The sequence below is a fragment of the Cervus elaphus genome, chromosome 18, assembly GCF_910594005.1.
Source record: "Cervus elaphus chromosome 18, mCerEla1.1, whole genome shotgun sequence".
NCBI classification, from domain to species: Eukaryota; Metazoa; Chordata; class Mammalia; order Artiodactyla; family Cervidae; genus Cervus; species Cervus elaphus.
In genome coordinates this window covers 15,841,209-15,868,935 of record NC_057832.1, presented here as the reverse complement: position 1 = coordinate 15,868,935, position 27,727 = coordinate 15,841,209, and the positions used below count along the sequence as shown (strand labels likewise).

General features: G+C 44.8%; 1 protein-coding gene across 10 annotated transcripts in view; it reads right to left on the bottom strand.

Moving 5' to 3' along the window:
• The window catches only part of GRB10 (growth factor receptor bound protein 10), a 217,528-nt gene that overhangs the window by 109,957 nt on the left and 79,844 nt on the right, over positions 1-27,727 (bottom strand). The gene's annotated exons all lie outside the window — the stretch shown is intronic.

Here is a 27,727-nt window from a genome sequence, read left to right as displayed (position 1 = left end):
CTCACCTCACACCCGTCACACCTAACATCTCACCTCACACCCGACACACCTGCCACCTCACCTCACACCAGTCATAACCAGCACCTCACTTCACATCCATCACACCCACCACTGCACTTCACACCCGTCACACTCAGCACCTCACCTCACATCCGTCACACCTGCCACCTCACCTCATACCCGTCACACCCACCACCTCACTTCACACCCGCCACCTCACTTCACACCTGTCACGCCCGCCACATCACTTCACACCCGTCACAGCCACCACTTCACTTCACACCCATCATGCCCGCCACCTCACTTCACACCTGTCACAGCCGCCACCTCACTTCACACCTGTCATGCCCACCACCCTCACTTCACACCTGTCACACTCGCGACCTCACTTCACACCTGTCATGCCTGCCACCTCACTTCACACCTGTCACAGCTGCCACCTCACTTCACACCTATCACAGCCACCTCACTTCACACCTCTCATGCCCGCCACCTCACTTCACACCTGTCATGCCCACCACCCTCACTTCACACCTGTCACAGCCGCCACCTCACTTCACACCTGTCATGCCCGCCACCTCACTTCACACCTGTCACGCCCGCCACCTCACTTCACACCTGTCATGCCCACCACCTTACTTCACACCCATCACACCTGCCACCTCACTTCACACATGTCACACTCACCACCCCCAGCACTGCTTTTTGTCCCCCAGTTCTTCCTTCCTTCCAACTTCTACTTTTTTTCACTTTAAATGACAGTTGTTTAAAACACACTGTAAAAGGAAAATTAACCACGAAAATGGACAGCCTGCTTGGCAAGGGAGTTGGAAGAAAAGTTACTCTTGTTTTCTGGCTTAAATTGCTTTCCCTGAATAGCAATTCAAAAAGAATTACTGTCAAAGGCAGGATTTAAGCCATGAATACAGAGAATTAGCACTCTGTGGAGCACAGGATTTTCCATAACAATTACTGGTGATCAAGCCCTAGGCGGTCTATCACCTGGGATGCAAACACCCAGTGACTGTTTCATAACTGGACCCTCCACAAAGCATCAGGAGCTCAGAGGCATTTTTTAAAAAAATGTTCTTATATTAAAGATTTATTCAGACTAAAATTTTTTCTTACACCAGCTTTAGTAAGTTATACTTTTATAGGAGTTTGCCTATTTTCATCTAAAATTTCAAATTTATTGTCATAACATCCTCTCATTTTATTATCTGAAGAGATATCACTATAGTTTCACTGTTAGTAGTTGTTGGTGGGATTTTTCTTGATTCATTTCATTGATTAGTGAGATAAACATTTTATTGATATTTTCAGAGGATAACTTTCTAGCTTTTTTGACCCTCTCTATTGTTTTTTGTTTGTATACAATATTTTCTCTCTTTAAAAAAAAAATTATCAGAGTATAGTTGATTTACAAGGCTGTGTTAGTTTTAGGTGCACAGTAAAGTGATGCAGTATACAGATATTCATTCTTTTTCAAATTCTTTTCCCTTCAGGTTATTACAGAATACTGAGTAGACTTCCCCGAGCTACACAGTAGGTGCTGGTTGGTTGTTTACTTTATACATAATAGTGTAAATATTCAGTGGCACTTTTTAGACCTCAAGTAAGGATAAGAATTTTCAGTAAAAGTTAAAAACAGCAACTTAAAACCAAGCCCACACACCACTCCAGAAAAACCTCTTCATAGGATTATAATCAATCCAATGAAAGGCACAGTAAGATGTGGGAAATGCGCCTGTAAACTCTTTACATGCTGAAAAGGAAATATTAGCAGTGATTAACCTGGGGTGAAGAGATAGCAAATTTCTCTGGCAGATTAAAGAAACTTTGGGAATTATTATAATGCACATTTTACCACTGTAATTAGGTTTTAGAACTGTGTCAGAAAGTATAAGATCTTCATGGAAAAATCTATTAATATTAATAAAAATTAACATGAACCCAAGTAGGTACCTTCAGCAACCTCACCCTTCCTGGTACTGCAAAGCTCTGCAGGTGGAAAGTCCCCCCGATCCAGGAGTGCCAGCGTCCCGTGGAGCATACTCTGCCAGCTGGACACAGAAGGTATAGCCACCCAGTACCACCCCATGACTAGAGGCAGCCCTGGGACTGGAGCCCAGGCAGCCAGGCTTCAGAGCCCACATGCTTTCCCTCCCAAGCTGCCCGAGAAACTCCAAAAAAGCACATTATTCTGACAGATCTTTAGGGCCTGAATGCCCCCTAGTCAGTGGCTTCCGCACCCAGAGCCTTTGTCTGCCTGAGTGAGGGGATGGTGGTAAGTCCACTCTCTGTCCACAGGGGGGTCTGGTCCACAGTCTGCTGGGGGCCACCGTGGGGAGCACTGTACAGACAGTCCAGGCGGGACAGAAGATGCGTGCTCCCTGGGAAGGCACAGCTGCCTTCACACCTCCCTCCAGAAAACCTGGGAAAACCAGACAAAGACCTCTGAAGAAGAGACTTTCACTTGCTTCTCTCTCTCTCTGTTCTCTCCCTTCAAAAGGAATAGCTAGCTCTCTTTTGGTTTTTAAAATCACAGATGTAATGCTTGTATGTTAGGAAAATCTAGGCACTAAGGGACTTCCCAGGTGACTCAGTGGTAAAGAATCCACCTGTCAGTGCAGGAGACGCAAGAGACCCGGGTTCAATCCCTGGGTCGGGAAGAGCCCCTAGAGGAGGAAATGGCAACCCACCCCAGGATTCTTGCCTGGAGAATCCCATGGACAGAGGAGCCTGGTGGGCAACAGTCCATGGGGTCACATCCAGACACGACTGAGTGACTGAGTACACACAGATGCTAAAGAAAAGAATAAAGATAAAAATTAAAATAAACCTCTTTTGTTCACCCATGAATGTTATCCAATCAGTTTTTGATATGTCCTTTCAGAGGAAAAAAAAATGCACACACAGAGTTTGTGCGGTAGCAATGTTTGAATTATTTATGGACAGCATCTATGTTATATTTGAATCACATGGGGGTTACAACTGATCCTGATAAAGAACGGAATCACCATCATGACACCCACTGCTGTATTTTAACGCATCTTTTCAAAAATTTCCATGGCAACAAACATTCCCCAACAGCCCTTTCAAAATTCTAGCATACCACATTAAGTAGCCGTGTAACACGATTTCTTTCATTAATACCCAACTGGCGAATGTACAATTTGTTAAGAAATTTAAGTTTTTGATTAGGAAAGAGGGGAGAAATTGGTTTGGAGGACATAGTGTCTGGGAGCCAAAGGGATGCTGCTAAGACCCTCCCTGAGGTGCTGAGGATAGAGCTAGATTGTCAAGGTTGGAGAACCAAGTGGTCCCCGCCCCCCAGATTCAGCAGTCTCCCCATCTAAGGTCACCCCACCCACTTTCTACAACTCCACAGCCCAATGTTCTCCATTCAATCAGCCTTTACCATCTGAGAGAAATATTTTTCCTTTTTTCCCAAATTTTAAAACCACCCATATAAGTATTTGAAAATACAAAGTAGAATTAAAAATTAGCCTAAATCCTATGGACATGAACATGAACAAACTCCAGGAGACAGTGAAGGACAGGGAAGCCTGGCGTGTTGCTGTCCTTGGGGTCGAAAAGAGTCAGACATGAGTGACTGAACAGCACCCCCTGGCACTGGGGTAAGGCAGCATTCTTCTGAATTTTGCACCTTTACTACATACAGCTGGACAATACGCAAATCGTAGGCTGGAAACAATTTTCTCGGAGAAGGCAATGGCACCCCACTCCAGTACTCTCGCCTGGAAAATCCCATGGACGGAGGAGCCTGGTAGGCTGCAGTCCATGGGGTCGCTAAGAGTCGGACACAACTGAGCGACTTCACTTTCACTTTTCACTTTCAGTCATTGGAGAAGGAAATGGCAACCCCCTCCAGTGTTCTTGCCTGGAGAATCCCAGGGACGGGGGAACCTGGTGGCCTGCAGTCTAGGGGTCGCACAGAGTCGGACACAACTGAAGCGACTTAGCAGCAGCAGCAAATAATTTTCTGTTCTGAAAAAATGTAAATTTCCCCCCAATTTGCATCACAAAAGGTTCTTTTTGAAAAAATTGGTAAGTATCATTTTTCCAGATTCTAAACTACTCTCGGAAACACTTTCAGTCACAAATTTCGGGTAATATAAATACAATCCAACAAACACCTTTGTGCATAAAACCTGCCCACATTTCCGATCATTCTCTTAGAATCCCCAAAGTAGAAGGAGTAGGTCAAAAGTTCTGTGCTTTTTCTTTTTGAGTCTGGATACACACTATCAAGCTCTGGCTCCCAGGCTACCCTTCACCAGAAGCAGAGCAGGGCCCCCTCCCCAGCCCCCAGGTAGCCAGCAGGTGGAAGGCAACAATTTTGGAACTTTTTCTTGCCAAGCCCAGAGGCAGGCAGTGGTTTTCACAAGGTCTTAAATAATGCAGTTGAACATTTTTTCATACATGTATCAGCCCTTTGTCTTCCTCCTTCTGGATTACCCTTTGACGGGCCAGCTGGAGCAGTGCAAGTTCTCCCAGTCCAGCCCACCCTCCGTGAAGGAGCCTCACCCCATCACCCAGTGAGGGTTTACGGCCAGTGTCTGGACTTGCTGGGTCTGGTGGCAAATCTATAAGATGGGCTGCATGACCCCTGTAGGACTCCAGGGAGGTCCTAGCCCACCAGAAACATCAGTCTGCTTCTAATGCTTCCAGGGTAAGCTCTTTAAAATAATAAGAAACAAAGCTTGATCCCCTTTGTAGCAAGTAATTATCCCACCTTGTTTGAAATTTAGTCATATTTTTAATTCTCAGAGTTTAACTCAATGCAGCCAAGTTTCCTGAACTTTTGTTTTAGGCTTATTATTTTCAGCTTGAGAACTGCTTTCACTCATTATAAAGAAAAATAAATAACATCCTTTATGTGTTGTCCTGGTTTCTTCTCCAACCAGAAGCATTCTCTTTTATTTCTCTGCTATTTACATGGCAGGGCACGAAAAGATGAGGCCATTAACTGACCAGTCCATGCAGGCCCATTTATCCCCCAATCTTCCCCTGTGTCTGGACCGGAAGGTCACTCTCATCACACATTACAATCTACACAGACAAGGGTCCAGCAGCCTCTCAGAGACATGACCTGCCCCTCGCTGGGTAAGCGCCCAGGTTTCCACACTCTCAGCTGCCTGGCATGTTCATTATCAGCATGTTCCCCCTTTTGCTGCTTTTACATGAACTCCTCAGCTCTTTTCTTCTAAGTAAGTAGTATCAAAAATAAAAAAACTAAAAACAGAACTACCATATGACCTAGCAATCCCACTCCTGGGCACATACCCAGAGAAAACCATAATTCCAAAAGACACATACACCCCAATATTCACTATTGGGGTGCAGCACTATTTACAACAGCCAAGACACAGAAGCAAGTTAGATGCCCATCGGCAGATGACTGGATAAAGAAAACATGATGCATATATACAATCAAATATTACTCAGCCATAAAAAGCAATGAAATTTTGCCCTTTACAGAGATGTAGATGGATCTAGAGGCTGTCATACAGAGTGAAGTAAGTCAGAAAGAGAAAATCAAATATTGTAAATTAACATACATATGTGGAAATCTAGAAAAATGGTACAAATGAGCCTATTTGCAAAGGTGAAATAGAAACACAGACATAGACAATAAAAATATGGCCATCAGGAGAGGAAAGGTGGGGGTAGTGGGAAGAACTGGGAGACCAGGACTGGCAAACAGACACTTGTATGTATAACACAGACAACTCATGAGAAGAGAGTGTAAGCACAGGGGACGCTACTCAGCGCTTGCGGTGAGCTCGACGGGAAGGAAACCCCAAAAGGGAGTGGGGACATGTGTACATGTAGCCGATTCATTTCCTTGCACAGCAGGAACACAACGTTGGAGAGCAGCTATGCCCCAATAAACATTTTCTAAAATAATAAATAAATAAAAATGAAGTTAAAAAAAAGTGTCATAGGAAAGAACAAATTTGACCCCATATGAGACCTCTTTGTTTTATTTTTGTATTCTACTGCTTTTGCCTCCAGTTAAGAATGCTGCCTATAATCTGAAATACACAGGATAGCCCATTCTCAAGGCTCAGACTTAAGGGAATAACACTCTTCCATTAATATAGATGCAAAAAATTTTAGGAGAATAGCATTTGTCTTGCTGGAGGTTTACAGGAACATCGTGACCTGACCTATGTGGACAGCTTGCAAGAACAAAGCGGTCTGACACCAAAAACTCAGCAACAGCCAACCACTGCCCTCCCCCATCTGGCCTTTAAAAACGCTTCGCTGAAACCCTTCCGGAAGTTCGGGGTTTTGAGAGACGTGGGCTACTCATCTTGCATAGTCCTGCAATAAACCTTTCCTGCTCCCAACACTCTGATGTTTCAATATTGTTAGGCCTCCCTGTGCATCCAGCAGACGAACTTGCATTTGGTAACAAAAGTTTACTTAAACTATTAAAACTTCTTATCTGGAATATTTCCTTACATTTAAGTAATTGTTACCCATTACTAATATGAATGTTGGGGGTGGGCCATCTGATTACAATCAGACCACACCAGCATGGAGTATAAACCAGGAAGTTGAGCCCCACCACCCCACTCCAGGCATCCCTGGGGCTGGGCGTGACCCACTGCGTACATAAGTGCCTGGGTATTTCCTGTGGACGCGCCGGTCTGAGACCCAGTCCAGTCACGCTCTGACAAGCTGCCCTCCTGAAAACACCCCATTTCAGCGACAAGCAGACCAGACCCCACCAAAACCTTGCTCCTAAGACAAGTAACCTTCCAACCTAAGTTAAAGGCAAACTTGTCTAAATAGTGTGATCAGATTTAGCTACTAAAAATACAGGATGTTCAGTGAATCTTGAAATTCAGACAAACAACTAGTAGTTTTTTTGGTGTAAATATGTCACAAATATTATATGGGGCTTATCCAAAAAAAAAAAAAGTTTGTGGTTTATCTGAATTTAACTGGGCATGTTATACTTTATATGGCAACTTCATACCTAAAGTACCATTGGAAATCTGGCAGGTTTGCATGAAAAATTACAGCAGTAAGAACAGAATCTTGACAAATGCCTTGTTGTTCATATATAAAACTGCCAGATCGACAGCAGAAGTCAACACGGAGAAGCTTCAGGCAAGCATTCTGTTATCTTGCAAAGCCAAGGAAAATGTAACAGTATGGAAAAATGACAGTGTTTATAAACTAAAGGCAGAACATGAAGGCAGCCAGGAGAAGCGCATCACGGCTGTAAAGAACAGAAACTCCCCACATGGCTGGAAGGTGGGGTACAGAAGAGACACAGAGTAAGACTGATAGAGGCTAGGATGAGGGGACAGGCTTCTTACGGGGCTGGCCTGGTCTCTTCCAGGGCTGGTTGAGCCATCCCGGGTTGGTGGGCCTCCCTATGAGTCAGGAGGGCAAGGCAGCCAGGCCATGGCTGGAGGCCAGCAGGACACAGCCTCCTCATCTGCAGAAGGCCCGGGAGACGCAGAGGAAGGCGAGCATCCTTCTCTGAAGGTGGCTGAGAGCCGAGGATGAGCATACTTCTCCAAACCAGAGCCTTGGCCACGGCGCTGATTCCTCTCGGACAGGTGGAAGGCTGGGAGTCCCTTCAGTAAAGCTGCACAGGCAACTTCACTATTTGGTGCTGGACCCCCAACCCACGTGCTTTAGAAACATGTTCCAAAGTCAGGAGTAAGCAAGGCCCAGAATCCTTACTTCTGCAGGTAACCTCATGCTAAGTGATCTCACTCAAAGGTCACTGAGGCCTCAGAGTGATGGGGGTGAGCCATAGGGTGTGATGGGGCTCAGGCGTGTGTTCCTCTAGAAAGTTCCTTAGCGAGCTCCACTGCTGGGGTCACGTGGACGCCCCCAGCCTTGCTCCTCCAGGCCTCTTGCTGGCCCCAGGCTAGGGTACCAGCCTGGCCAGCTCCTGTGGACCTGTGTCCCCCATCCACCGGGAGTGCCCACTGCCCACTGCTAAGGCCTCTGCCCATGGAGGCGCTACAGGGGAATCTGCAGGTTTAAAGATTACATATAAAAAGTGACTCAAGTCGAGGTCAGGACTCTGCTGGGCCTGGCAACAGGGTTCAGGCACCTGCCTATCAGGGCAGGGGCTATTAAGTGCGGTCTGTCCCGAGAGCAGCAGGCCGGCCACACCTGGAGGAACAGGAGACAAATACTGACTCAGGCTCATGGGCTCTGCTGTCCTGACTGTGGGGGTGGGAGGGGAGGTAATTTACTCACTGGAACATTCCAGGGGCCACAGCACTTGTGCCTCACCCTCCTGCTCTGCATGGAGTCCTCACTGTCTGGAATATTCCCTGCCCTCCATGTATACCATCTGCATATCCTGCAGGTACAGGCCAAAAGGCACCCCCTTCTGGAGTTTTCTGTGACAGCCCAGAGGAAAGTGGTTACTTTCCCCTCTCCCCGCTTCCTGGCTTCAATTAAAGTGAGAAGTAAAAAGGGTGTACCCCTCCTCTCCTGGAGCAACGCCCAGGCTGTCTCCTCAGGACCCCAGCCCAACCCCAGCCTCACCCCTGACCTGGGGCAGGGATGCCTCTGCTTCTCAGGGAGGAGGTGCAGGTGGAGACCCTGGGATGGAAGGGGGGCCCTAGAAGGCTGTCTCGGGACACACCACCCCCTGCTGCAGGCCAGCAGGACCAGCTGCGCTTCCAGGAAAAGCATCACAATGCAGCCTGGGCGCACTAAAGACGAGAGGCAGGGGTCTGCCTGCTGTCAGCCGGCACCTGTGTCTCACAAATCCTTGCCTGAGCTGCTGAGAAACAGTACGAGATGCCCAAGAAGAACTGCTTCAGGGACCAGAAACATGCGTACTGGGCAGACAAGTGGTTTTGGGACCACACGTGACTCGGAAGGCTGCTAGGGAAATCTGATGAGACTGGAGTGTAACAGTCAGCACAGCATCTGCTGGATAATAAATGGAGCATACAGCTAAAGGCCAGTTTCCCACATGCTGATTAGTCTGTGACATTTGGCAACTTCCTGCATCGCGGTGCTTCCTTGGGGCAGAATGGCCTGCTTCACAGACCAGCTGGGATGACTGAGCTAAAATGATATAAACGAAGGGTCTCTCCCTGACTAAAGCTACCAGGCATTCAGTGTTCAGAAAGCAACAAGGACAAGAACACTGTAAACAAGATCTCTCTTGTTTGGGCATCCCAGGGCTGTGTCCTCAGACCTGTCTATGTACAATCTCTCAGGGACCTAAACAAAGACACAGAAGGTGCCCTTAATTACTCTGCTACGATAAACAAAGAACAACACTGAAAACAGAATGAAGGGGACCACCCGCCCAGCACCCAGCTAAGAGGTGGCAACCACCTTCACAGCCTCCCTCTGCCGGCTCCAGAGCACCAGCATCTCTGGAGGGGAACTTTACAGACTATAGGTACCCTGTTTCCTGGTCTGGTGCCCTGGTTTCTGTGGTTGCTTCCCAGTGGATGCCACCTGGTCCCCTGACTCTGGCAGCCATATGCCTGCACTCCTGGCATTCACAAGACTCTGGGAATAGAAGAGATGGTTCTTGCAAAGATGCCACCCAGGGGCACCATGCTGAGAGCAGATGGAGTCTTGACACTTGTGACTGCCACCCAGGGGACACCACCAGAATGCCGTCCAAGGGGACTTATGTCTGGGGTCTCACAGGAGTGTATATACTTATACACTTTTAAAAGCTGCTGTCTGAGCGTCTGGCTTCCTAACAGCCTGTATGCAGGTGCTGGGATCCTCCCCTTAAAGACAGTGACAGGTCTTGGTGGATCATTAATGACTAGCAGACATCAAAAATACAAGGGGTTTCTGGGAGAAGCACACAGGTTTGAGAGATTACCACGAGTTGGGGTAGGGTTAACAAGAAAATGTTTGAAATAATAAATCTCACCGAAAAGTAAATATATAGTAGAGCTATAAATCAGCCAGTTATAAATAATTAGTTAAGGTATAACAAGATACAAAGATATAAAATACAACATCAAAAACTTAAGATATGGTGGAGGGGGAAAGTAGAAATGTTGAGCTTTATTTAGAATGGGACCAAACTTAAGTTTTTATCAACCTAAAATACACTGTTATAGATACAAATTAATATATGTAAGCCTCATGGTAACCAGAAAACAAAAACCTATATAGAAAATACATAAAAGTAAAAGGAATAAAAGCACCATATAAGCACAAAAGAAAGTCATCAAATCATAAAGGAGGAAGAGGAGAAGAGACAAACAAAGAGAAGCTACAGAAACAGCCAGGGAAAAAAATTACAAAACGGCAGCAAATTCGTACCTACCAATAATTAACTTAAGTATAAAAGTCTCTGATGAGAAGACATAGGGTAGCTGAATGGACAAAAATATAAGGCCAATCTGTAGGCTGCCCACAACAGACTTAATTCACATATAAAGACACACACTGACTGAAAGTGAAGGGATGGGGAAAAAAAACACTTCACACAAACGGAAACCAAAAGAGAGCTACGGTAGCCATACCAGAAAAAACAGACTTGGTAATGAGAGACAAAGAAGAGCATTACATAATGGTAAAAGGGTCAGATCCAGTAAGAGGACATAACATTTGCAAATATCTATGCACTCAACACAGGAGTGCCTAACAATATAAACTAAATACTACTAGACCTAAAAGGAGAAATAGACAGCAATACAATTATAGTAGGGACTTTAATACTCTACTTACACCATTGGACAGATCATCCAGACAGAAAATCAATAAGGAAACATTAGCCTTAAAAGATACATTAGAATGCATTCAGAATAGAAATAAATATATAATAGATACATATATATATATATAAAACATTCCATCCAAAGTAACCAGAATACACAATCTTCTCAAGACACATTGAACATTTCCCAAACTACACCTTATGTTAGTCCATAACACAAGTCTTAATAAATTTACAACAGAAATCAGATCCAGCACTATTTTCTTCTCACAACAGTATGAAACTAGAAGTTAATTACATGAAGAAAACTGCAAAATTGGCAAATAAGTGGAGATTAAACAACATGCTACCGAACTGCCAATGGTTCAGTGAAGAAATGAAAAATATCCTGAGACAAATGAAAATGGAAACATAGCAAACCAAAAGTTGAGGGACACAGCAAAAGCAGTTCTAAGTGAAAAACTCACAATGATACAGGCCTACTTTATGAAACAAGAAAGGTCTCAAATAAACCATCTAGCTTTACACCTCAAGGAACTAGAAGAAAAAAGACAGTGGAAGGGAAGAAATAAAATATAGAACAGAAATAAATGAAATAGAGACTAAAAAGATGACAATCAATGAAACTATGATCCTATTCATTGAAAAAAAATAAAATTGACAAACCTTTAGCTAGACTCAGCAGCACATAAAAAAGAAAACAAAATCAGAAACAAAAGAGATTTTACAGCTGATACTGCAGAAATACAGAGAAACACAAGAATCTACCATGGACAACTATACATCAACAAACTGGACAACCAAGAAGAAATGGATAAATATCTAGAAACACACCACCTGCTAAGACTTAATCATGATGAGACAGAAAACCAGAAGAAACTCATTACTACTAAGGGAAGTTAATCAGTAATAAAACTCCTCCCAACAAACAAATGTCCAGGACTGGATGAGTTTACTGGTGATTCTATCAAACTTTCCAAGAAGAAGCAATACCAATCCTTCTCAAATTCTTTCAAAAACAGAAGCAGAGGGAATGCTCCCAAATTTTATAAAGATAGCATTACCCTGATACCAAAACCAAAGATGCAACAAGAAAAGAAAATTATAAGCTAATATTCCTAATGAACTTAGATGCAAAAATCCTCATCAAAATGTTAGCAAACCACATTCAACAATGCGTTGAAAAGCTCAATCACCATGACCAGGTGGGATTTACTCTAAGGATGCAAGGATGGTTCAGCTTATGCAAATCAATCAATGTGTTACACCAAGAAAAATGATCATATGATCAAAAAATCATATGATCATCTCAATAGACACAGGAAAAAGCATTTGACAAAATTCATCATTATTTTTGATAAAAACTTTCAACAAACTGGGTACAGAGGGAATGTACATCAATATAGTAAAAGCCATATATGATATCCCCACAGTTAACATCACATTCAATGGTGAAAAGCTGAAAGCCTTTCTTCTAATATCAGGACAAGACAAGGATGTCCACTCTTGCCACTTTTATTTAACATAGTATTAGAAGCACTAGGCAGAGCAATGAGGCAAGAAAAAACAAAATGCATTCAAACTGGAAACTAAAAAGTGAAACTCACTGTTTGGAGAAACCATGAAGTTACATACAGAAAACTCTATGGTCTCCATCAAAAAACCATTAGTTCAGTTCAGTTCAGTCGCTCAGTCATGTCCGACTCTTTGTGACCCCACAGATTGCAGCACACCAGGCCTCCCTGTCCATCACCAACTCCTGGAGTCTACCCAAACTCATGTCGATTGAGTCGGTGATGCCATCCAACAATCTCATCCTCTATCATCTCCTTCTCCTCCTTCAATCTTTCCCAGCATCAGGGTCTTTTCCAACGAGTCAGCTCTTCGCATCAGGTGGCCAAAGTGTTGGAGTTTCAGCTTCAACATCAGTCCTTTCAAAGAACACTCAGGACTGATCTCCTTTAGGATGGACTGTTTGGATCTCCTTGCAGTCCAAGGGACTCTCAAGAGTCTTCTCCAACATCACAGCTCAAAAGCATCAATTCTTTGGCACTCAGCTTTCTTTATAGTCCAGCTCTCACATCCATACATGACTACCAGAAAACCATAGCCTTGACTAGATGGAAGTTTGTTGGCAAAGTAATGTCTCTGCTTTTTAATATGCTATCTAGGTTGGTCATAACTTTCCTTCCAACGAGTAAGCATCTTTTAATTTCATGGCTGCAGTCACCATCTGTGCTGATTTTGGAGCCCCCCCAAAATAAAGTCAGCTACTGTTTCCACTGTTTTCCCAGCTATTTGCCATGAAGTGATGGGACCAGATGCCATGATCTTTGTTTTCTGAATGTTGAGCTTTAAGCCAACTTTATCACTCTCCTCTTTCACTTTCATCAAGAGGCTCTTTAGTTCTTCTTCACTTTCTGACATAAGGGTGGTGTCATCTGTGTATCTGAGGTTATTGATATTTCTCCCGGCAATCTTAATTCCAGCTTGTGCTTCATCCAGTTGAGCATTTCTCATGATGTACTCTGCATATAAGTCAAAAAAGCAGGATGACAATATACAGCCTTCATGTACTCGTTTCCCAATTTAGAACCAGTCTGTTGTTCCATGTTCAGTTCTAACTGTTGCTTCCTGACCTGCATACAGATTTCTCAAGAGGCAGGTCAGGTGGTCTGGTATTCCCATCTCTTGAAGAATTTCCCACAGCTTATTGCGGTCCACAGAGTCAAAACCTTTGGCATAGTCAATAAAGCCATTAGAGCTACTTATAAAAGAACTCTTAAAGTTGGAGGATACACAATCAATTGCATTTATATGCATTAACAATGAACTATAAGAAGGAGAAATAAAGAAAATAATCTCATTTACAATTACATGAAAAAGAACAAAGTACCTAGGAATAAATCTAATAAAGGAGATGAAAGGCTTATACATATTAAAAAAAGGAAGATATTAATGGAAGAATCTGAAGATGCAAATAAAAAGAAAGATAATTCCATGCTTAATGATTAGAAGAATCAATACTGTTAAAAGGTCTGTATTACCCAAAGCAATCTACAGATTCAAAGCAATCTCTATTGAAATTCCAACATTAGTTCTCAAAGGAACAGAAAAAATATTCCCAACATTTGTATAGAACCACAAAAACAGCAAATAGCCAAAGCAATCTTGAGAATAAACAACAAAGCTGGAGGTATCATGTTCCCTGATTTCAAACAAAACTTGGTACGTTGTACCCATGGGTCTCAAATATGGGGATTCAATCAACTGTGAATCAAAAATATTTGGAAAACAGAATTCCAGGAAATTCCAAAAAGCAAACTTTAAGGGCTGCACACCAGCACTGTAATATACTTACATTGCATTTCCAACATTTTAGATAGTGCCTACATTGTATTAGGTATTAAAAGTAACCTGCTGCTGCTGCTGCTAAGTCATTTCAGTCGTGTCCGACTCTGTGCGACCCCATAGATGGCAGCCCACCAGGCTCTGCCGTCCCTGGGGTTCTCCAGGCAAGAACACTGGAGTGGGTTGCCATTTCCTCTCCAATGCATGAAAGTGAAAGTGAAGTCGCTCAGTCGTGTCCGACTCTTAGCGACCCCATGCAGGACCAGGCTCCTCCGTCCACAGGATTTTCCAGGCGAGAGTACTGGAGTGGGTCACCATTGCCTTCTCCCAAAAGTACCCTAGAGATGATTTAAGTACATGGAAGGATGTGCATAAGTCATACAAGAACACTGTATCATTTTATATAAGGGACTTCAGTATCTACAGATTCTGGCATTTGGGTCATAAATCAAGCCTCAATAAATTTAAGAAAATTGAAACCATATCAAGCATCTTCTCCAACCACAATGCTATGAGACTAGATATCAATTATAAGAAAAAACTATAAAAAACACAAACACAAGGAGATTAAACAACATGTTTCTAAATAACCAACAGTATAATGAAGAAATCAAAAAATTTCTATAAACAAATGACAAAAACAACACCTATGGGATGCAGCAAAAGCAGTTATAAGAGGGAGGTTTATAGCAAAACAATCCTACCTCAAAAAACAAGAAAAATATCAAATAGACAACCTAATTTTACACCTAAAACAACTGGAAAAAGAAGAACACCCAAAAATTAGTAGAAGGAAAGAAATCATAAAGATCCAAGCAGAAAGAAATGAAAAAGAAATGAAAGAAACTATAGTAAAGATTAATAAAAGTAAAAGCTGGTTCTTTGAGAAGATAAACAAAATAGACAAACCTCTAGCCAAACTCGTCAAGGAAAAAGAGAGAAGAATCAAAAACAAAGAAATGGAAAAGGAGAAGTTACAACAGACAATGCAGAAATACAAAGGATTATAAGAGACTATTATGAACAACTATATGGTGATAAAATGGGAAGAAATGGACAGATTCTTAGAAAAGTTCAATCTTCCAAGATTGAACCAGGAAGACATAGAAATTATGAACAACCCTACTACAAGCACTGAAATTGAAGCTGTGATCAAAAATCTCCCAAAAAACAAAAGTCAGATGGCTTCACAGAATTCTATCAAAACATTCAGAGAGGAGCTAATGCCTAGCCTTCTAAAACTCTTTCAAAAAATTGCAGAGGAAGGAACACTTCCAAACTCATTCTATAAGGTCATCATCACCCTGACACCAAAACCAGACAAAGACAACATAAAAAAAAGAAACTACAGGCCAATATAACTGATGAACATAGATGCAAAAATCCTCAACAAAATTTTAGCAAACAGAATTCAGCAACACATCAAAAAGCTCATACACCATCATCAAGTCGGGTTTATTCCAGGGATGCAAGGACTCTTCAGTATATTAAAATCAATCAATGTGATACACCATATTAACAAATTGAAAGATAAAAACCACATGATCATCTCAATAGATGAAGAAAAAGCCTTTGACAAAATTCAGCATTGATTTATGATTAAAACTCTTCCAAATATGGGCATAGAAAGAACCTACCTCAACATATAAAGGCCATATATGATAAGCCTACAGCAAACATTATTCTCAACGGTTAAAAACTGAAAGCATCCCCCTAAGATCAGGAACAAGACAAGGGTTCCACTTTAGCCACTGTTATTCAACATAATTCTGGAAGTCCTAGCTACAGCAATCAGAGAAGAAAAAGAAATAAAAAGAATCCAGGTCAGATAAGAAGTAAAGCTCTCACTGTTTGCAGATGACATAATACTGTACATAGAAAACCCTAAAGATAGTATCAGAAAATTACTAGAGCTAATCAGTGAATTTAGCAAAGTTGCAGGATACAAAATCAATACACGGAAATCACTTGCATTTCTATATACTAACTATGAAAAATCAGAAAGAGAAATTATGGAATTAAGCCCATTCACCATTGCAAAAAAAGAATTAAATATCTAGGAATAAACTTACCTAAGGAGACAAAAGAACTGTACACAGAAAATTATAAGACATTAATGAAAGAAATCAAAGACAACTTAAACCAATGGAGAGATATTCCACGTTCCTGGGTAGGAAGAATCAATATTGTGAAAATGACTATACTACCAAACACAATCTACAGGTTCAATGCGATCCCTATCAAATTACCAAAGGCATTTTTCACAGAACTAGAACAAAAAAATTTCACAATTCATATGGAAACACAGAAGACTCCAAATAGCCAAAGCAGTGTTCAGACAGAAGAATGGAGCTGGAGGAATCAACCTTCCTGACTTCAGATTATACTAAATCTACAGTAATCAAGACAGTATGGTCCTGGCATAAACACCAAAATATAGACCAATGGAACAAGATAGAAAGCCCATAAATAAACCCATGCACCTACGGGTACCTGTTTTTGACAAAGGAGGCAAGAATATACAATGGGGCAAAGACAGCCTCTTCAATAAATGGTGCTGAGCAGCTACATGTAAAAGAATGAAATTAGAACACTTCCTAACACCATACACAAAGATAAACTCAAAATGGGTCAAAGACCTAAATGTAAGACCAAAAACTATAAAACTCTTAGAGGAAAACATAGGCAGAACTCTTGACGACAAAAATCAAAGCAAGATCCTCTATGACCCACCTCCTAGAGTAACGGAAATAAAAGCGAAAGTAAACAAGTGGGAACTGATTAAACTTAGAAGCTTTTGCACAGCAAAGGAACCTCTAAGCAAGGTGAAAAAAGACAACCCTCAGAATGGAAGAAAATAATAGCAAATGAAACAAGTGGAAAAGGATTAACTTCCAAAATATACAAGCAGCTCATACAATTCAATGCCAGAAAAACAAACAACCCAATCAAAAAGTGGGAAAAAGACCTAAACAGACATTTCTCCAAAGAAGACATACAGATGGCTAACAAACATACGAAAAGATGCTCAATATCACTCATTATCAGAGAAATGTAAATCAAAACCACAATGAGATATCACCTCACACTGGTCAGAATGGCCCTCATCAAAAAGTCTACAAACAATAACTGCTGGAGAGGGTGTGGAGAAAGGAGAACACTCCCGTACTGTTAGTGGGAATGTAAATTGATACAGCCACTCCGGAAGACAGTATGGAGATTCCTTAAAAAACTAGGAATAAAACCACCATATGACCCAGCAATCCCACTCCTGGGCATATACCCTGAGGAAACCAAAACTGAAAGAGACACATACATTCCATTATTCACTGCAGCACTGTTTACAATAGCTAGAACATGGAAGCAAGATAGATGTCCTTCTATAGATGAGTGGATAAAGAAGTTGTGGTCCACATACACAAAGGACTATCACTCAGCCATAAAAAGGAACAGAGCTGAGTCAGTTCTGATGAGGTGGATGAACCTAGAGCCTATTATACATAGTGAAGTAAGTCAGAAAGAGAAAGATGAATATCATGTTGTAACACATATATACAGAATCTGGAAAAATAGTACTGAAGAATTTATTTAGGGCAGCAATGGAGAAAAAGACATAGAGAATAGACTTATGGACATGGGGAGAGGGGAGGAGAGGGTGAGATGTGTGGAAAGAGTAACATGGAAACTTACATTACTATGTAAAATAGACAGCCAATGGGAATGTGCTGTATGGCTCAGGAAACTCTTAACAGGGGCTCTGTGTCAGCCTAGAGGGGTGGGGTGGGGAGGAAGATGGGAGGGAGGTTCAAAAGGGAGGGGGTATATGCGTACCTGTGGCTGATCCATGTTGAGGTTTGACAGAAAACAAAATTCTGTAAAGCAACTATCCTTGAACAAAAAAATAAATTTTAAAAAAAGGAGAAGAAACTCTGAACAGATATTTTCCCAAAATAGATATACATATGGCCAACACATACACGAAAAGATACTTGACATCACTAATTATCAGGGAAATGCAAATCAAAACAATGAGATATTACCTCATACCTGTCAGAGTGACTTTTATCAGAAAGACAAGAAATAACAAAAGAGAGTGGATGGGGAGAGAGGAAACCCTCTGGCATTGTGCAGTGACTAAAACACAAAATGATGCATGCAGCCACTATGGAAACCAGGTTAGAGGCTCCTCAGAATATGAAAAACAGATCTAAATGCAATAATCATTAAGCCTCAAGAATAACAGTAGGAATATTTATTAATGTTTCGAATGGCTTAACATTTGAAAACTGTGCTCCAATGGAAAAAAAGAAAAATCCAGCAATTCTATTTCCAAGCATCAGAAGAAAGCAAAACACTAATTTGAAATGATATATGCACCGTATGTACACTGCAGCATTATTTACAACAGCCAAGCCATGGAGACAACCTACATGTCCACTGAAGGATGAATGGATAAAGATGAGGCATATAAATATGATTATATTTACATTTTTTAGATGTGGAATATTTTTTAGATGTGGAAATTATATATAGATGTGGAAATATACTTTTTTTTAGATGTGGAATATTATCCACATCTAAAAAAGAATAAAATTTTGCCATTTGTGACAAGGGTGAGCCTCAAGAGCATTATGCTCAGTAACATACATCAGACAGAGAAAGATAAATACTATATGATCTTTTAGTCTCTCACATAGGTGGAATCAAAATAATAAATAAAAGTAAAACCATACAGATACAGAGAACAGATTGGTGGCTGGTACAAACAGGGGATGAGGCCCAGAAGGAATGGATGGAGGAGGTCAATAAAAATGTTAAAAAAAAGAAATGGAAGCGTTCTAGCACGACTTGTGCATTCCTAGAAATAATCAATTTCTAGACAATTCTATGCATTCTCATCTCTGTCCTTTCTTTAATAGGTACTGTCTTGCCCCCATTCTTACAGATGAGGGGGAAGGGGACAGGCCCCCAGCAGCAGAGCTAATTACCTGTGGGCCACATACAGTCTGATAGAAGAGCTCGTTTTCGCCAGTACTGAGCTACACACACACGCTGTGACTCTGCTAACCAACCAGGCCAAGTCTAACACGTCAGAGAATTTGACAAAAGAGCAGCACTCTACATTGTGCAAGTTGCCGGCTCTGCACAATTAGCCCCTGCCCTCCACGGACAGAGCAGCCTGGCAGGCTACAGGCCAAGGGGCTGCAAAGGCTCAGATGCGACCGGGCACACACACGCACACTAACGGAGATACACTCATAATCCATGACGGAGGGTCAGCTTGTGCCCCAAATGGCACTCTGACCGGTTATCCCGTGCATGAGCACAGAGAACAAGACGTATACATCACACTGACCACATCACACATTTGCCCATATCTAGGTCCGAGAACCTGCGATGAGCGTGTCCACAAAAAGCTGATCAACAGCCTACCTAAGAAGGACACAAAAAGTTTCATTCGAGCCAACCTGAGGATTAGAACCCAGGAGACAGTCCCTCAGAAAGTTCCAAAGACTGTTCCATCTGGTAGATGTCAAAGCAAGGTTGTGTAAGTTTTTGAGACAAAGCTTTATACATCAAATGAAGTGCTACTGACAGTTTACACACGCCAGATCGCCACGTACAAAGTGAGTCATGCGTCATCATCGGCCCCTCACAAGATTATGAAAGATTATCTCCTAGGGAGTAGTGATCCTTGATGAGATCAAGAGGAAGTTAGTTCCTAAGGAGGTCTGGTTCGTGGAGATGCATAACCAACATTAAAGGTGGGGGAGGAGGTCCAAACGAGCAAAGAACTTAAAGCTTCCTTGCCTCACCATAAAATATAAACTTTATTTCATCAAGAAAAGGGAAAGTAGGGGACTTCCTTGGTGTTCCAGTGGTTAAGACTCTGCCTTCCAATGCAGGAAGTGTGGATTTGCTCCCTGGTCCAGGAACTGAGATCCTGAGCTATGTGGCCAAAAAGCCAAAACATAACATAGAAGCAACATTGTAACAAACTCAGTAAAAACTGAACACAGATACTGAGTCTGACAGGCAAATTCCTAGACCATCTCTAATCAAGACAGGTACAAAAAAACTCTCCAAAACAGGAAGATGCCACCCCAGCAAACTCCTTCCTCATATCGCTTATTCTACCCCGATCCAGGACAGCGCCCATCTCCTCTCCGGAACCCCAAGGAAACAGCAACTCTTGCACGATTTGAGGGCTGCTAACTATATCCAAGTTCTTAATTACAGATAGAAGTTAACACGCAAATAACACCAGGAGAGATAACATACGAACTAAACTCAGGGCTGGGTGACTAACAGCAAAGACCAGACTTTGCTTCAGAGAAGGGGCAGCCGTCCCTCGAAAATGCACATGAACGTCGGTGGTTGGCAAATACCAACACCTCCCAACTGTATACTCTTACAACGCTTCTGTGTCTCGGGATCTAGGGAAAGGTGAGGAATTCCTGCCAAAACACTCCCTGTGGCTCAGGAAGGCGGCCAAAGAGCTCACGTAGGTGAAACGGTAACTAACCAGAAACGTGATGTCACAAACAGCCCGCTGAGTGAACGACAGCACAGGGCTCCCCTCACTCACTTCACTTCTTTTTTTTTTTTTTTTTTAATTTTTTTATTAGTTGGAGGCTAATTACTTCACAACATTTCAGTGGGTTTTGTCATACATTGACATGAATCAGCCATAGATTTACACTTATTCCCCATCCCGATCCCCCCTCCCACCTCCCTCTCCACCCGATTCCTCTGGGTCTTCCCAGTGCACCAGGCCCGAGCACTTGTCTCATGCATCCCACCTGGGCTGGTGATCTGTTTCACCATAGATAGTATACATGCTGTTCTTTTGAAACATCCCACCCTCACCTTCTCCCACAGAGTTCAAAAGTCTGTTCTGTATTTCTGTGTCTCTTTTTCTGTTTTGCATATAGGGTTATCGTTACCATCTTTCTAAATTCCATATATATGTGTTAGTATGCTGTAATGTTCTTTATCTTTCTGGCTTACTTCACTCTGTATAAGGGGCTCCAGTTTCATCCATCTCATTAGGACTGGTTCAAATGAATTCTTTTTGACGGCTGAGTAATATTCCATGGTGTATATGTACCACAGCTTCCTTATCCATTCATCTGCTGATGGGCATCTAGGTTGCTTCCATGTCCTGGCTATTATAAACAGTGCTGCGATGAACATTGGGGTGCACGTGTCTCTTTCAGATCTGGTTTCCTCAGTGTGTATGCCCAGAAGTGGTATTGCTGGGTCATATGGCAGTTCTATTTCCAGTTTTTTAAGGAATCTCCACACTGTTTTCCATAGTGGCTGTACTAGTTTGCATTCCCACCAACAGTGTAAGAGGGTTCCCTTTTCTCCACACCCTCTCCAGCATTTATTGCTTGTAGACTTTTGGATAGCAGCCATCCTGACTGGTGTGTAATGGTACCTCATTGTGGTTTTGATTTGCATTTCTCTAATTATGAGTGATGTTGAGCACCTTTTCATGTGTTTGTTAGCCATCTGTATGTCTTCTTTGGAGAAATGTCTGTTTAGTTCTCTGGCCCATTTTTTGATTGGGTCATTTATTTTTCTGGAATTGAGCTGCAGGAGTTGCTTGTATATTTTTGAGATTAATCCTTTGTCTGTTTCTTCATTTGCTATTATTTTCTCCCAATCTGACGGCTGTCTTTTCACCTTACTTATAGATAAATCCACAAACCTATGGACACCTTATCTTTGACAAAGGAGGCAAGGATATACAATGGAAAAAAGACAACCTCTTTAACAAGTGGTGCTGGGAAAACTGGTCAACCACTTGTAAAAGAATGAAACTAGAACACTTTCTAACACCATACACAAAAATAAACTCAAAATGGATTAAAGATCTAAATGTCAGACCAGAAACTATAAAACTCCTAGAGGAGAACATAGGCAAAACACTCTCCGACATAAATCACAGCAAGATCCTCTATGACCCACCTCCCAGAATATTGGAAATAAAAGCAAAACTAAACAAATGGGATCTAATGAAACTTAAAAGCTTTTGCACTACAAAGGAAACTATAAGTAAGGTGAAAAGACAGCCGTCACTTCACTTCTATCCTTGCATTTCAATGAGGTGGGAGGGTTTCCAGGTTACTAACTTATTGATTGTAAGCGCAAGCGTTGGGCTCCTGTCATAAACTCTGCCCTGGGTATCCTGGCTGTCTTCTAGGGCCCACAGAGCTCTCCCGATGAAGATGATGAGCTGGAGGCCACCTGGTCTCCCAGAAGAGGACCCGCAGCTGGGCTGCTGGTTCTCAGCCATACCAGGCTGTTGGCCTGGGTCAGGCGTCCGCGCTCCCAGTCTTTCTCCTTCCCCTCCTGGGAGGGACCAGTGAGTCAGAGTCAGGCAGCACTCTCCTGATGACCCGGTCACTCAGCCCTTGTGACGGGAGAGCAGGGCTTCACTCGAGACGGGACACAGCTGCAGACGTGACCTGGCGCATCGAGCACAGAGCGCCCCGCCCCCAGCCTCCTGCCTCCTGCCCCGGCCCGGGAGGCATGAAGTCACATCACGCCCCACTTACAAGGCTGCTGCGGGAGGGGATGCTGGGAACGTGACAAGCGTGTGAACACCAGAGGCAGGCCGGGAGGGCCTGCACGCCGCCACCCACTCCGTTTGTCCCCTGGGATTCTCCTCCGTTGAGAAAAGGGAAATGAGTCAGGACCGGCCGTCCATGAGGGCTAACACAACACATATTTGTCAGAAGGGTCAGCAAGCAGCACCTGGGGCCGCTTTAGGCTGGAGAGCCACTGGTCTGAGAAACAAGAAGCCACGGACGCTCTGATTTACCCAGCCATGTGATAAACAGCGGAGTTTCAAATGGAGGCAACCTGTGTCCTGACTCCGCCAGCATCGAGCGTCAGGGAGCATCGAGGACCAAGCCAGGTGTCACCCACGGGCCGAATCCCTCCAGGAGGAAAAGGCAGTCAGGTCACTCACCCACACAAGCACCTCAAACGGCAAGGGCTGGGTAATGAAGCTGGGTGACAAGAGCCCGGCTCTAAGGTCTGGGAGGCTGGTTCAAGATGCGGGTGCGCAAGCTGGGGGATGACCCCTTGCACCCCGAGCCGCAGCTTCCAAGTCTAAAGTGGGGACCCAGTTCTGAGGTCCCCCTGGTGGGGTGCACAAGATCAGGAGGCCCCGGGTCCTTGAGCGAAGCTCTGCGCATTCTCCCAGGCACCTGACTCCGCCCCACGTCTACACTCAAGCCTGGCCCCAGCACCCGCCCCTCACCACTGGGTGCTGCGGGGTCAGCCAGGCAGGAACCCCCCTGCAGAGCACCAGCCCCCCACTCCCCAGCCCCGATCAACAGGGTGAGCACACACCTCTTCCTTGAGCTTTCTCAACAACAGTCTCAGAACTTGGACAGGGTTCTCACTGCCCTGGGGGACCAGGAAAAGGCCCCAGGGCTGAACATGATATAATCCCCTAGGGGGTTCTTCCTCATCTCCCTGTCCCTGTGGAGAGCAGAGAGCAGGAGGCCGGGGTGCATGGCAGCAGCCCCTGGCAGAGGGTCTGGTGGCGGAACGAGGGAAGCTGGGTCCCCACGGCATCCAACCTGCATTCCCACGCTGCACCTGGGTCAGGAGTGACAGCTCCCCAGAGGGCAGGTCTGGAAGCACAGAGAAGGGCCCGGCTGACAGGTCAGGTGACGCTCTCCTGAAGCATGCCTTCCATGGAGCTTCGTGCCAAGAAAGCGGCCAGGACAGAAGTGAAGGGGCAGCATAGGTCCCCGGCACAGCACACTCGCTTCTCTGTTCAAAGGCTCCTCGCCTCTATGGGACTGGACCTGGCCCGCCCTGCAGCACGCAGGGTCACGGGGTCCCAACCCCAGCACTGGCCAGGAGAAGCACAATGAAGTCTCATCGTGGTGTGAGCCAAATGCTTGTAAACCGCTGCTCTGACCAACTCTCTGATCCTCAGCAATAACTGTACGGGCCGTGCCTGGTTCCTCATCGATAATGTGACGTCTCTGGACCACATGGCACCTCTACACCTTTTCCGCTCTGAAGCTGATTCTGTATATTACATACAAATGTACCAAGCCTGCTCTATTCCTAGAACCATGGTTAAAATAAATTATGGAGACTTCTGTGCTTCCAGCCAAGATGGACAAGGATTACATATACCCTGTCTTCTGAAATAACCAAAAAATGAAACCAAAAACAGGCTGCCTGTTTCTTATACTGGACAACAGGCAGCACAGGATAGCAGCTCCAAGGGAGGGGAAACAGATGTGGGGAGCCCGCCCAGGGCTCTCCAGTTTCCAGTCACGTGCCAGGCAGGGATCGCACACTGTGCCTGGGGGCCCCTCTAAGGAGGATGAATTCAGAGCTCAGAGAGGTGGGCAGAGAGGAGGGGACAGCCCGGAGGAGGGTCCTGGAGATGTGCAGAGGGCGTCCAAGAGCAGGCACGGCCAGGAAAGACCCCCCAGAAAGCAGCAGGCAAGGAGCCTTGGTGCACACGGGCCTGAATTGTGGTTTCCTCAGGGTATAGGCCCAGTAGTGGGGTTGCTGGGTCATACGGTAATTTTATTCCTAATTTATAAAGGAACTTCCAAACTGTTTTCCATAGTGGCTGTATCAATTTACATTTCCACCAACAGTGCAACAGGGTTCCCTTTACCCCACACCCTCTCCAGCATTTGTTTGTAGATTTTTTTGATGATGGTCACCTCATTCTGACCAGTATGAGGTGATACTTCATTGTAATTTTGATTTGCATTTCTCTAATAACAACCTAGAGGAGTGTGATGCAAGGGGGGAGAGACGATATACATATAATTATGGCTAATCTGTGTTGCGGTATGGCAGAAACCAACACAACATTGTAAAGCAATTGTGTTTTTCACTCAGTCCTGTCTGACTCTTTGTGACCCCATGGACTGCAGCAGGCCACGCTCTCTGTCCTCCACTGTCTCTAGGAGTTTGCTCAAACTCATATACATTAAGTTGATGATGCCATCCCACCATCTCATCCTCTGTCACCCCCTTTTCCTCCTGCCTTCAATCTTTCCCAGCATCAGTGTTTTTTCCAATGAGTCCGCTCTTCACATCAGGTGGCCAAAGTATTGGAGCTTCAGCTTCAGCATCAGTCCTTCCAATGAATATTCAGGACTGATTTCCTTTAGGATTGACCAGTTTGATCTCCTTGTTGTCCAAGAGACTCTCAAGAGAATAAAGCAATTATCCTCCATTAAAAACAAAGAAAGAAGTGGTCAGAACACGTCCCAGAGCTCACACAGGGCAGGGCAAAGTCTGCATTCGTGCCAGTCAGGTGGGAAATCTCCTTATACACGAGACACTAAATCACGTCTTCAGAAGCGTCTTGCCTTAACAGAGAGGACAAATTATGCCTAGACCCAAAGTGATTCTAGGGCCAGCTAACACGGTTTAAAAGCAAGGTTCAAAAGGATCAAACTGTTTCCAAGAAGCCTAACTGTTCCTGCAACAAATCCCCCAAATATTTAAAGGAATGCTGCTGCTGCTAAGTCATTTCAGTCATGTCCAGCTCTGCGACCCCAAGGACTGTAGCCTGCCAGGCTCTTCTGTCCACGGGATTCTCCAGGTAAGAATACTGAAGTGGGTTGCCATGCCCTCCTACAGGGGATCTTCCCGACACAGGGATTGAAACCCTGTCTGTTATGTCTAGTGCCACCTGGGAAGCCTCATTTAAAAGAATACCCCTAGAAAGAAAAAAAAGTCAGCACTCAAGCATGTAAAATTCACAATGCCTGGCATCCAATCAAAAGGGGCCAGGCGTGAAAAGAAAATCAGATCTACCATGATAAGAGGAATCAACCCAGAGAAACAGACATAGAAGTGTCAGAGACAACAGCATGAGAAGACAGGGGTATTAGAACAACTCGGGGGAAATACAGTCCATGTGCTCAGGAAGGGAAAGGAAAGCGTGACCTGGTCAGGAAAAAAAAATGAAAGACGTACAAAGACCAGATCTGATCTCTGGAGATGAAAACTACACTGATGGGATCAACAGCAGACAAGACGCTGACCCCCTTCCCCCCTCTCCCTCCACCCCAGTGTCCGACCAACCTTCTAGGAAGCACCAGGGAGCTCCCCCCGACAGAAGGCTGGAGTGATCTGGATAGTGGAGCCCCAAAAGCTCCCCCCCACAGAGGACTGGAGTGATCTGGATAGTGGAGCCCCCATGAAGACAAAGCAATGGAAAGGCTTGAAAATAAAGCACAGAGGAGACAAGAGGAAGGCTGTGCTCAAACCCCTCCCCCCAGACTATGCCCAAGGTGGGGAGAGGGGGAAGGACGGGCTCTGGGACAGGGAGAGCGGAGGTGGACCGACCCCTGGCATGCTCCAGCGGCTGGGTCTGAGCTGTTACGTCCCCAGACGTCCCCGAGCTGCGGTGTCCCTGGACAATGAGACTCATTTCACAGGGTCTGCTGGGAAGACCCTGTGAGATGAGGCACAAACAGTCCCCGCACAAAACAAATGCCAACTCCTTTCTCGACCCCCAGGGAGGTGGCGACCTCCTGTATCCCAGCCTCACGTGCATGGGTGTGGGACGCATGGAGGGCCCCCAGCTCTCTCAGAGCCGCACACATCCCGTCACCCTGGGAAGGCAGATGTACATGATGAACCCCCAGGAGCGGTGGGGCTGCCCCAGGCTTGGCTGTCGGCAAGGACATCAGGCAGCCGGACTGTGACTCCCGGTCCTGTCACCGAGGGAGTCACACCCATGAAAGCAGGCAGACACGTGTGTGTGTTAATGGCACCACATGTGGAAACACAGCATCACAAATGTAAAATGCACCCGGGCAGAGAGAACCTACAGACCCTGCAAGAGCCCTTCTTTACCCAACACCAAGGTTATAAAACACTCTTCACCCCAGCCCTCCCTTCAAGTCCCAAGTCCCATTCCCCGTTAGCAGGCCTGCAGGGTTGATCCTCTGGCATCAGCAAACCTCACCCCAGCATCTGATGAAGCCGTATTTCGACACCACTGCCTGAGGTCTCCTCCTCTAAAACCAAGTCCTAGGCCAACAGATGCCGTGGCGACAGCTCCTGGCAGGACCCAAGAGAAGCAGGCACAGGCCATGACCACACACCACACAAGCTCCAAATGGCCAGGACGACCCTGCAGGGAGCCGAGCCACCCAGCCCAGAGCACCCAGTGCACCCACCCCCCTCACCCCCCAGGGGAGTCCAGGGTCTCCAGGGAGCCTGGCAGGCCCAGCGCCAGGCCAGCAGGCAGCACGGGGCTTCCCCAACCAGAGCCAGGACCACATGCAAAGAAAAGGATGTGATGGAGGGGGGACACAGGAAGGGCCCAGGCCTTCTGGGGGGAAGGGGCCGGGGACGGTGCTGACACAGCAGAGGGGAGCAGAGGCCAGTCTGGGCAACAGGAGGATGAGCCAGATTTGAAACATCTTTATTTTGAAATGCTGGCCCCAGACATGCTTCAGTGAAGGCCGCTCGGCAGTCCATCAGCTTGGTGCCTAAGCCAGACATGAGAGGGGGCCTCAGACACTGTCTAATCCACACTGGAAATGACCCAGAGCCCGGCAACCCAGCCCCCCAGCTCAGTGTCCACCCAGGCTCTCCCTGTGGCCACACAGCACCCCAAGGCCAGGCCGCACCACA